Here is a 9,263-nt window from a genome sequence, read left to right as displayed (position 1 = left end):
TGCGATAAATATCCAATGACCTCCTCTCGTGTTTACTCGGCTATAATCGGCATCTTCTTTTTTTTAGGGTGTGATTCTTTTTTCTTTTTTTTTTAGGTTTTCTCATAAAGTCCATCATCCTCTCCTGTCTCTTTTGCCCTTCTCCTACCCTTCCTGTCCAAGCTCTTCATCGCAGTCGGACATCATCTGGCCCGTGAATGGCACATTGTTATGCTCGTTCCTCAGTGGCCGCCCGAGCAGATGCCGTGAGCAGACGCAACGCCGGTCCCTGCACAAGGTTGGTGCAGCTCGTATCCAACGCGAGGCCGTAAATTACATCCCGCAAACACACAAACACTCTGCGCTCAACTGAGTTTCGGCAGTTTGGAGCACCACTGGAGGAGCGGAGCGTATCCTGATTTTTGTTTGAGTGAAGACCGGTTTCTGGCAGCGGGGGAAGTGGCCCCGCGGTGCACGATTGTGGCCCCGGCGAAGAGATCACGCACGGACAGCTGGGCTTTGAACTTATTACCCCGGCGTTCCTGGGGTCAACAGCTTGGTGGCCACAAGGGTCAACCAGCAGCAAGAGGCCGTCTTCTATAGTGAACTACCCGACTTGTTTTGTCTGGGTCCCTGTGGCACGATTACCCCATGGCCACTGGAGGTAACGCTCTGTGGAGGGATCCGGCGGAGCAAAGTTTAGAAATAACACTTGGACTGTATCCGCGCTGGTTTCTGATTGTATTTGAACAAAAAAAAAAACATGCTACAAATACCTTCCTGAATTGAAAAAAAGTCTGTTCAGTTTAAGACTCAAACAATTATAAAAGAGCTGCCAACTCTGCAAGCCGTTATCCGAACAAAATCACAGAGTTAAGCCCGCTAGAAGTACAGTAAATAATACTATAGATCTAAGATGAGACACAATAAAGTGTGATTTGTTATGATCTTGGGAAATACACGGCTCAAAATCCAATCAAACATATCACCAAAGTGTGTTTGAGGAAGAATCCTCCTTGTTGCGACTCGCTACAGACAATATTTACACACTCAAATCCCACATCTAGTCAACGGATGCACAGTGGCTCACTAAGATATATGGGTTACTTTATTCATAGCACTTCAATTACAAAATCATGTATTGGGGGAAGAATAAATTAATAATAAAAACCCCTATCTGAACTTCTAATATTTTGCTTGGCGAAGGGAAACGAATTACCCTTTTCAGAACTGATGATGTATTACTAGCGTTTGATCCTTGGAGGTTTCACCATGCTCACATTCATTACTTTCAAGTGCTGAGGTGTATCTGCAATTAGAAGCACCTTGCAGTGGAATCCTGACACTCCCGCAGACTTGAAACACCAGATCATAGAATCATCGCGGCATTATACTGCAGGAGAGGGGACGCTGTCTCCTTCCAATGGGAGGCGAAGAATGGGGGGTGGGGTGGCGGCGGCGGGGGTGCTTAATTTAACCATGTGCCCGTAAGTGAGGGGAGCCGGTAAGCAAATGAGGACCTTTCATTAAATCAAAGGTGATTTTTGTTCTGCTAATGGGTGCCCCAAAAAATCTAGTGCAGCAGCGAAACATGTGATCACTCTCTGCGGAGCCGGCTATACTGCCACAGACCGGTCAGGGCTATTCTTATTACAGTATGCATAATGTAATGAGCATGCTTGTTTAATTTAATCACACTGAGTGGACTGTGTTAGTATTTCTTTGAGACGACAAAAGCCATACATGCATGTGGTTGGATAATAAAAAAAAAGAAAAGAGAGAATAAATAATACAATCACTCAACCGGCTCGTACAGTTAATGCACTTGCTATTTCACAAATGGCAGCCGTTTACATGGTATAGTGGGTTCATAGTAAGGAGTAGTCATGTGGCCCTCTGCTGTGTTTTTTTTCCCCCTCCACCATCGAGCCCAGGTTTACATTTTAATGCCTAACTCTGGAATGTCTTTAGAATTATCGGCCTCAAGATTCGCGTCCGTCTTCGCGTCGGCTACTGATTGGTCGTGACGGGGCCAAAATGGCCACTGCGGCGAAACACCTCAGAGAAGCAAAGGAAGTTTAGCCAAAAAACACGCTGAGCCATTATGTTAAAGTAAACGACAGCACTTCCTAATGTCATTTGGCAGTGCTAGCTCTCAGCAATTAGGGCCTCTCTTAATGCGACGCTGGGAGCATTTCTCCTCAAGGTTAGCGCCTCATTTCCCCACGATGGGTCTGCCGGGCCGCACCAGATGCATTGTGGGAGCTGGGGGGCACGAGTTAGGACAGGTGTCCGCCACCTTGGATATCTCCCCTCGCAGCTGGCACCAGCTGGCACCCCCAGTGCCCCATCCGGACGGTCTGCTCTCCCTTCTCTGCGGAGGAGAAGGCGGAGGAGGTGGCGGAGGGGGAGGGGGGGGGGGGGCGTGGGCGTGGGCGGGGGGGGGGGTGCAGTAGGGGGGGGCATGTCAAGGGCAGACCTGGTACAAGCTCACTCACAGGGCACCCATGCCATGACATGACCTGGCCACTAGGGGACCTGCCAGCAGTGAGGGGTAGAAGTAATGTGGTGCAGCCGTGCCCGTTCGGAGACCTGCTCCAGCATCCCTAATGGACCGGCAATGATGAGGCCCAGCAGTGCCAGAGGGTCAGAGGCAGCTTCTGTGGAGGACGCTGCTCTTCCCACTGGAGAGCGGAGGATGTCATGTCTGAAGGTGGTCTCTCTGGATGCACAGCAGCAGCCATTTTGCCAAGAGGTAAATGGGAGAGGAATCTTTACATTACTGAAATACTAAGTACTGTGTGTTTGAACACACTCATTGCATATACACATATATTAGTCATGTAAAATTAAAATATCATAAAAGAGTTAAATCCATGAGAATAATTTATCGTTTTATTTAAATTGTATTTTACAATAAATTATGCAATTTAGAGGCTTTACATGATCTTAGAATGTTTATGTATTTTACTGTAAATGTTTATGACAAATTAAATACTGATTTGATAGCAAATCAAGTTTAGATTATGTCCTTTATGCTGGTTTAAAAATATTATATATATATATATATATATATATATATATATACATTTGTATACAGGAAACTGTCATATAAACAGTAGGGGTACTGTAAAAACACATATTTTAAACGCATATGTTTTGTACTTTATATATTCTATCTGTCTGATTTATACAACAATTAAAGGACTGAATGAAATCAGATATCAAATATTGAGAAAACACTGCACACAACATTGCATGACTACAATCTAAAAACTCACAAAATATCAAAACTCTGCTTTTATATATTACCATATTAAAAGTTTACACCTCATAGATGTTATAATAGGATTTCAATTCATTTATTTAACTTTAAAAAAATGTAATATTTGTGTCAGTAAAGGGCTGAATGCTTCAGGGTGAAAGCAAATTATCATGGATGTAAAGTGGCTGACTTGTCTCCAGTCAGGAGAAATCACTTCACATTATAAGCACATTATGTTCCAGGCAATGCCACACAGTAGATTCCTACTCATGATGTGAGTTAATTCACTTAATATGTCTTTAATGGGGGAAGGCTTTTCTTTGTATAAAATGGTTTCCACACTGACCATTATCTGAAATCAAGCCTAATGATGGCTCCAGTTTATGATAATGACCATTATCACACAGACCACCATCACGTCTGCCAAATGATCAAATGATCTTGCATTTCTTACTTGCACTATGAATTCGTTAGTCATGTAAATTTGAACCCTTGATGAAGCCCACCCCCCCATTTCTCCTCACGCCCTCCTGTATATTATTAGACGTCTGATGCTGTTGTTCAGACCTTATATTGAACTAAGGCTGCTTTTGAAGTTGTTAACAGCATATAGAAGATCATCTCTGCCCTCATCAGCCCTTAATGGACCAAAAAGAAAAAGGGAAAAACAAGCAGGAACCTCGCAGCATCCTTAGTTAACATAGTCATCAGCTTCAGTATGTATAGGTAACGCTGAGGCAATAATAATAATTTGTAATAACACGCTGGCTCTCGGTGTCTGATGCCACATGAATCCTTTGAAGTGCAGACTGTTGATTACTGTAAATGAGAGCTGTTTCAGGGTGGATTGTGGGTAATTATATGCAGTGCACCCCAGGGAGCAGTGCGAGGACCCAGGGGACAGTGGTTCCACAGGAGAGTGAAGCACAGACAGAGCAACACATGCTGGGCCACCGATTCCCAGCATGAAACAAGTCAACAGGCCTGTCTTTTATTTCTAATGTCTGTGATTTACATGAAAGAACCACTGTCACCCAACCGCAACAGAGTGTTGTATACCGCGGTTTGATTGACAGGATTTCATATTTCACATGTCCCCGCCACCGCAACGCCACCCACCCCCTCACACCCACCCCTCCACTCGCTCCCTGAACAACTTGATGATGATTGCAGCATTATAACATAGAACATATTGTCAGTGAAGCCACTGTGAGATGTAACTCCTCTGTATTCAGCAAGTGATATATATACATACGTATGTAAGTGTGTGTATGTGTGTGTAAAATGCAGATATGGGGTCTTTTTATAAAACTTACATGTATGTTTTATTTATTAATTCCCATTTATTAAATCAAATAAAGAACTTCTTAAGGGATGAAAAATGTGCAAAAATAAATTTCTCTAAAACAACAAAAACATATTGTGTTATCACAAAATAAAAAAGTCTTTAAACAAGATTCCATCTGTGGATATCTGTAAGTGGTTGGTTCTATATAAACAAATAATTAACGACTACACAATTATAATAATATAGAATCTGTCCTCGTGGAATAAGGGGCAAATAAGCATTTTCCAGAATGTCCATACTACATTACAGTGTGTCATCGATTGTTTAAACAGCTTGTGTTTGCTAAACTCAGGGGTTAAAGTCCCCAATTTCTCCTAAGTACATATTTTCTTTAATTGTTCTTATCTGTCACATATACATTGAAAATTGAATTCAAATTAGGATGCAATGTGAGGCAAAGTTTCCAATCATGCTGGGAGCCCTGCAATCTCTTTCTCTTCACTTGAGCTCATTTCTCCACTAATGACTTTGCCCTCTGATGCAAGCCAAGGGATCATCAAAGGCCCTTGAAACAAAAAGGGAAATATAGCAATTACTGGGACTTTCATCGGCAAGAAAGAGATTAAAAACCCTGTGGTTGTATAAGCACCCGAGAAAGCAAACCGAGATCTGTTTCACTATTAAATGTATATTCAAGCACTTCACTGCAGACGTTACTCATCATCAACGTGCTCCTCTTCCTTTCGCCACCTTAATTCCTTTCTTTTTTTCTTTTTTTTTTTTATCCAACGCATGATAATAGAATCAGATGTATTATGTATTACTAATCACATGATAAAAGCCTGTGGTGCTAGTAATGCATGTAGATTCCAAAATGCTGTGCATGTACAAGAAAAGTCATTGCCTTTTTAACAGTGGCCTGAGGGAATGGAATTGTCCCTTAGCCTCCATAACCATTGACACAAAAGGTCCCCAAACAATTTCAAATTACTGCTTTATTTCTCTCTCTTATATAATCCACCCACATTATTAAATCTACCACCTTCTGGGACTTTACTGATACAATAATATTACAGTGCTAAGATGTTTACATTCGAGACCGCTAGCTTTCCTTGTTATAAACATGTATGCCCTCAGGACTTGTACAATACGTATGCATACTACTTGGCCTAAATGAGGCGCGGGTCATTTTCTTTTTAGGACGGGTCAATATTACCTCAAGCGGTAGGGGCCACGGCCGGCGCTGTAACCTGACTGAGCAGAAAATGGCTCCTGATCCTCACAGATGAGATCTATTATACATTAAACATGCTTGTAAATATTCACTAGTCAGACCATTCAAATGGAAAATATGGTTTAGGTCAAAGGTCTATGAAAATGTTGTCTCCAGAGGAGGTCCCCTTAGAATAGAGGCAATGATGATAACAGGGAGAAACACCCATAGGGGACTGGGGAGAACATTAAGAGTTGTTTTACATGTTTGACTGTGGGACAGCAATGATACCAGGGAGATAAATGATGGGCACTTATCAGACTGGACTGACCTAGAGTTATGTACCATGGCTAATGGAATGTAACACTCCCATCAATTATACACAGACGGGCTGATTTACAATGAATTAATGTCCAGTAAAGTTTTCTTTCAAGCATTTTATTAGCATGCAAAATAAAAAAAAAACAATTAGACCACGCAAATATTAGGAGCACATCCTGAACACGTTGGCTTGCATTTTTTCAATATAACAATACTTATTGAAAGCTCTGAATAGCAAAGCACAAAAGGGTACAATGTAATATGTGGACGTCAGTGTTATTAGTGGTTCGTCTCGCTGACAGGATCACATGGCTCGGAAATTATTTCATCATGTTCAAGTCCAACTGTGGGACTACGGTGTTATCTTCTATTTTTGTCTCTCTCGGCCGTATATTTCAGAGGCCAGGAACAATGTAGTCTGACAGACATATTCTTTATGAGGGGCTCGTGGTCTCTCTAATTTGACACAGTTGTCAGAGATAAAGCTCCTTAGAGAGTGTGGCCATGCTCTGGGTAAGAATGGGGATTAAATTAACACCCCCACCTTCACATCCTGTGACCCCAATACCGGAGAATAAAACATACATGGTGATTCACTTCAACACCCCACATCTCCCTTCCAACTTCATCACCGGATGCTTTTGATTTTTTACTGCTAAATAAAACAATAAAGCACCGCCCTGCTCCTTAATGCTGATATCTGAAATTACCAAGATTGTGCATTATATCAAATTAATAAAATTGCTAAAATATATATTTTTTTACAATTTATTTAAAATGTTATCAGCATTTGAATATTAATGCTGTTTGTCAACAAGCATCTTTACTGTAAATGTGGCTGCTGAGGGTGAAATGACACCTCACACAGCCTACACAGTGTGACAATACACTCCCTCTCCTTGGTAGTTTCCTATCAAATGACCCGAGCACACAAAATCAAATCAACAGTGGAATGGATCATATCAAATTCTAATGAAAACATAATGTGCTCTTAAAATGTGTGTCGGCCCGGCAGCCAGTCATCCAGAGAGTCTCCCCCAGATGACGTGATGAATAGGGAACACCGATCGAATATGCATCAAAGTCGAGCTCATGATTTATGTAATAGCAGTCACTTGGACACTGATTAGCTGCTCTGTCAAGCGTGTAATACGAGAGGCACAACCCCTGGTTTATCAGTCATTTATCTGAAGTGCGTCCTGATATTATCACTGGATCCTAATGTCATCATTATGCCGCACAGCATGTGCAGGCCAGTGTGTCATGGTGCCGGCGACACTGCCTGTCAGGAGTTCAAGCCTCTTCATTTGCAAAGTGCTCAGACATTCATAGCACAATGTCAACAGTAAAATAGAGAAGCCACATCATATCAGAGATGGAGGGACAGAGGCACAGAGGTGCACTAAATAAGTGGGCACGAGAGGGTACAGCCAAATTTTGTCACGTCTTTGCGGCGGCGGCATACGATGATCGGGCTAATTCTTTTGAGGGGAGTGGAATAACAAAGTGCCAAAGTAGAAAGAACTAAATATCAGGTTGCTTTTTTTCCTGCCTCTTTCATGGTTGGATTTGGAGAAACAGACATAACATCTACTGTACACTGGGTATACACATTGAGAACACCCGGACCTCCTCCATGTGCAATGTGAGGCCCACAGAGCCATTTCTACTGATTAAAATGCACACTCACACGCGGCACTGTGTGAGAGGCTGGTGGTTGTTCAGTCTGTCAGGACTTTCCTGCTCTCGTGGAGAATATCTGATATCATAAATGACTTCAACTCCTCCCACGCCAACTCCAGAGTGAGATTGCGAACACAGGAAAAGAGAGCAAGACACAGACAGGCGGTGTATGACTGAGCTGTGACAATCATGCATTGCCGGACGGACAAAAAACGGCTAATAAACAATTCTGTCATTCTGACAAAAAAAGAGTTGGGGGTTGTTATTCTCACAAACATCTGGCGCTGTACACTAAAAGGAAGCTGTGCAGCATATAAGTCTATCAACACCTCACACAAACAAAAATTATGAGGGAAACTGAAACAGGAAAAGGAGCTCTTTGAGTCTCAAACAAAAGATATCAGCCCGGCTGCCAGCACAGACAGGGCACCACACCTTGGCAATGATGCTGCTCACAATCAAAGGAACAGTCGTCATCAGTGGTGCCGTGTTTTTAAAGGATATCTTAAAAAGATTGAAAATATGTGTCAGTATGGAAAACAATGAGCCTGGAACCTTTAGTATACCGAGTTATGTCATTCACACGCACTCCAGGGTGTTTATTTCACCGCGGCACGGCCAAACTATTTCCTGTTTTTAAAATAAATTATTTGCACTCATCAGTATAAATATATATGACTGCACAAACAAAATGTAAAATGTGCAAAACAGCCTTGATGTACCAGCACTGATTAAAATGAATATTCACAAAAAACAACGTATAAAAAGCAAAAGCTGTCTTTAAATGCATTTAGAATTGCACATGTGAGACTTATTTTCCTACTTGTAATAAAGCAAACACAAAAACATTCAATGTGACTGCCACATTCGATAATTGTCTGGCCACTGACTGCAGCATTAAAATGATTTCAAACAGTATGGCTCAGAAGATCCAGCAGAGGGGGCTGCTTACTGCAATCATATGCTGATTAATTGAGCTTGATTCTCCCCATGCTGGGAACATAAGTTGTCCCACACTGTAGGCTACATGTTGGTATGTGGGTAAAGGTTACGCGGCTTTATGGAAGTCACCTTTTACCACAGGTAGCCCTTCACATCATTTTTGATGAATATTAAGAAAACAGTGATTTTCTGATTATCCCTCATCAAGCCTATATCAAACTAGGTTATGTTCATTTTTATTAATTGTGCATGTTGCTCTCTAATTAGCTAATGAGAGACAAAAAGCAGGTTTAGAGCGGAGAAATGCAAATGACTCTTAGAAAATAGCACAAAAAAAGTAAATGGCAAGGCTGAGAATCATTCTTCATTGAAATGTCAGAGATAAATGGCTCAAATGTCACATCAATTAAAACGGGGGACAGTTAGTAGTTCATTAAAGAGAGAGCCATATTGCACCGTCGGGTACCGTTGCCAACCCTTACTATCTGGGGCAGACTGGCAGCGGGTCCAGATGGCACGGAAATCCTCACAGATTTCAAAATGGTCTCTGCAGGGGTGGCGTTTTCTCCCCC

The sequence above is a fragment of the Pleuronectes platessa genome, chromosome 12 (assembly GCF_947347685.1).
Source record: "Pleuronectes platessa chromosome 12, fPlePla1.1, whole genome shotgun sequence".
Taxonomy (NCBI): Eukaryota; Metazoa; Chordata; class Actinopteri; order Pleuronectiformes; family Pleuronectidae; genus Pleuronectes; species Pleuronectes platessa.
This window is presented reverse-complemented; position numbering follows the sequence as displayed.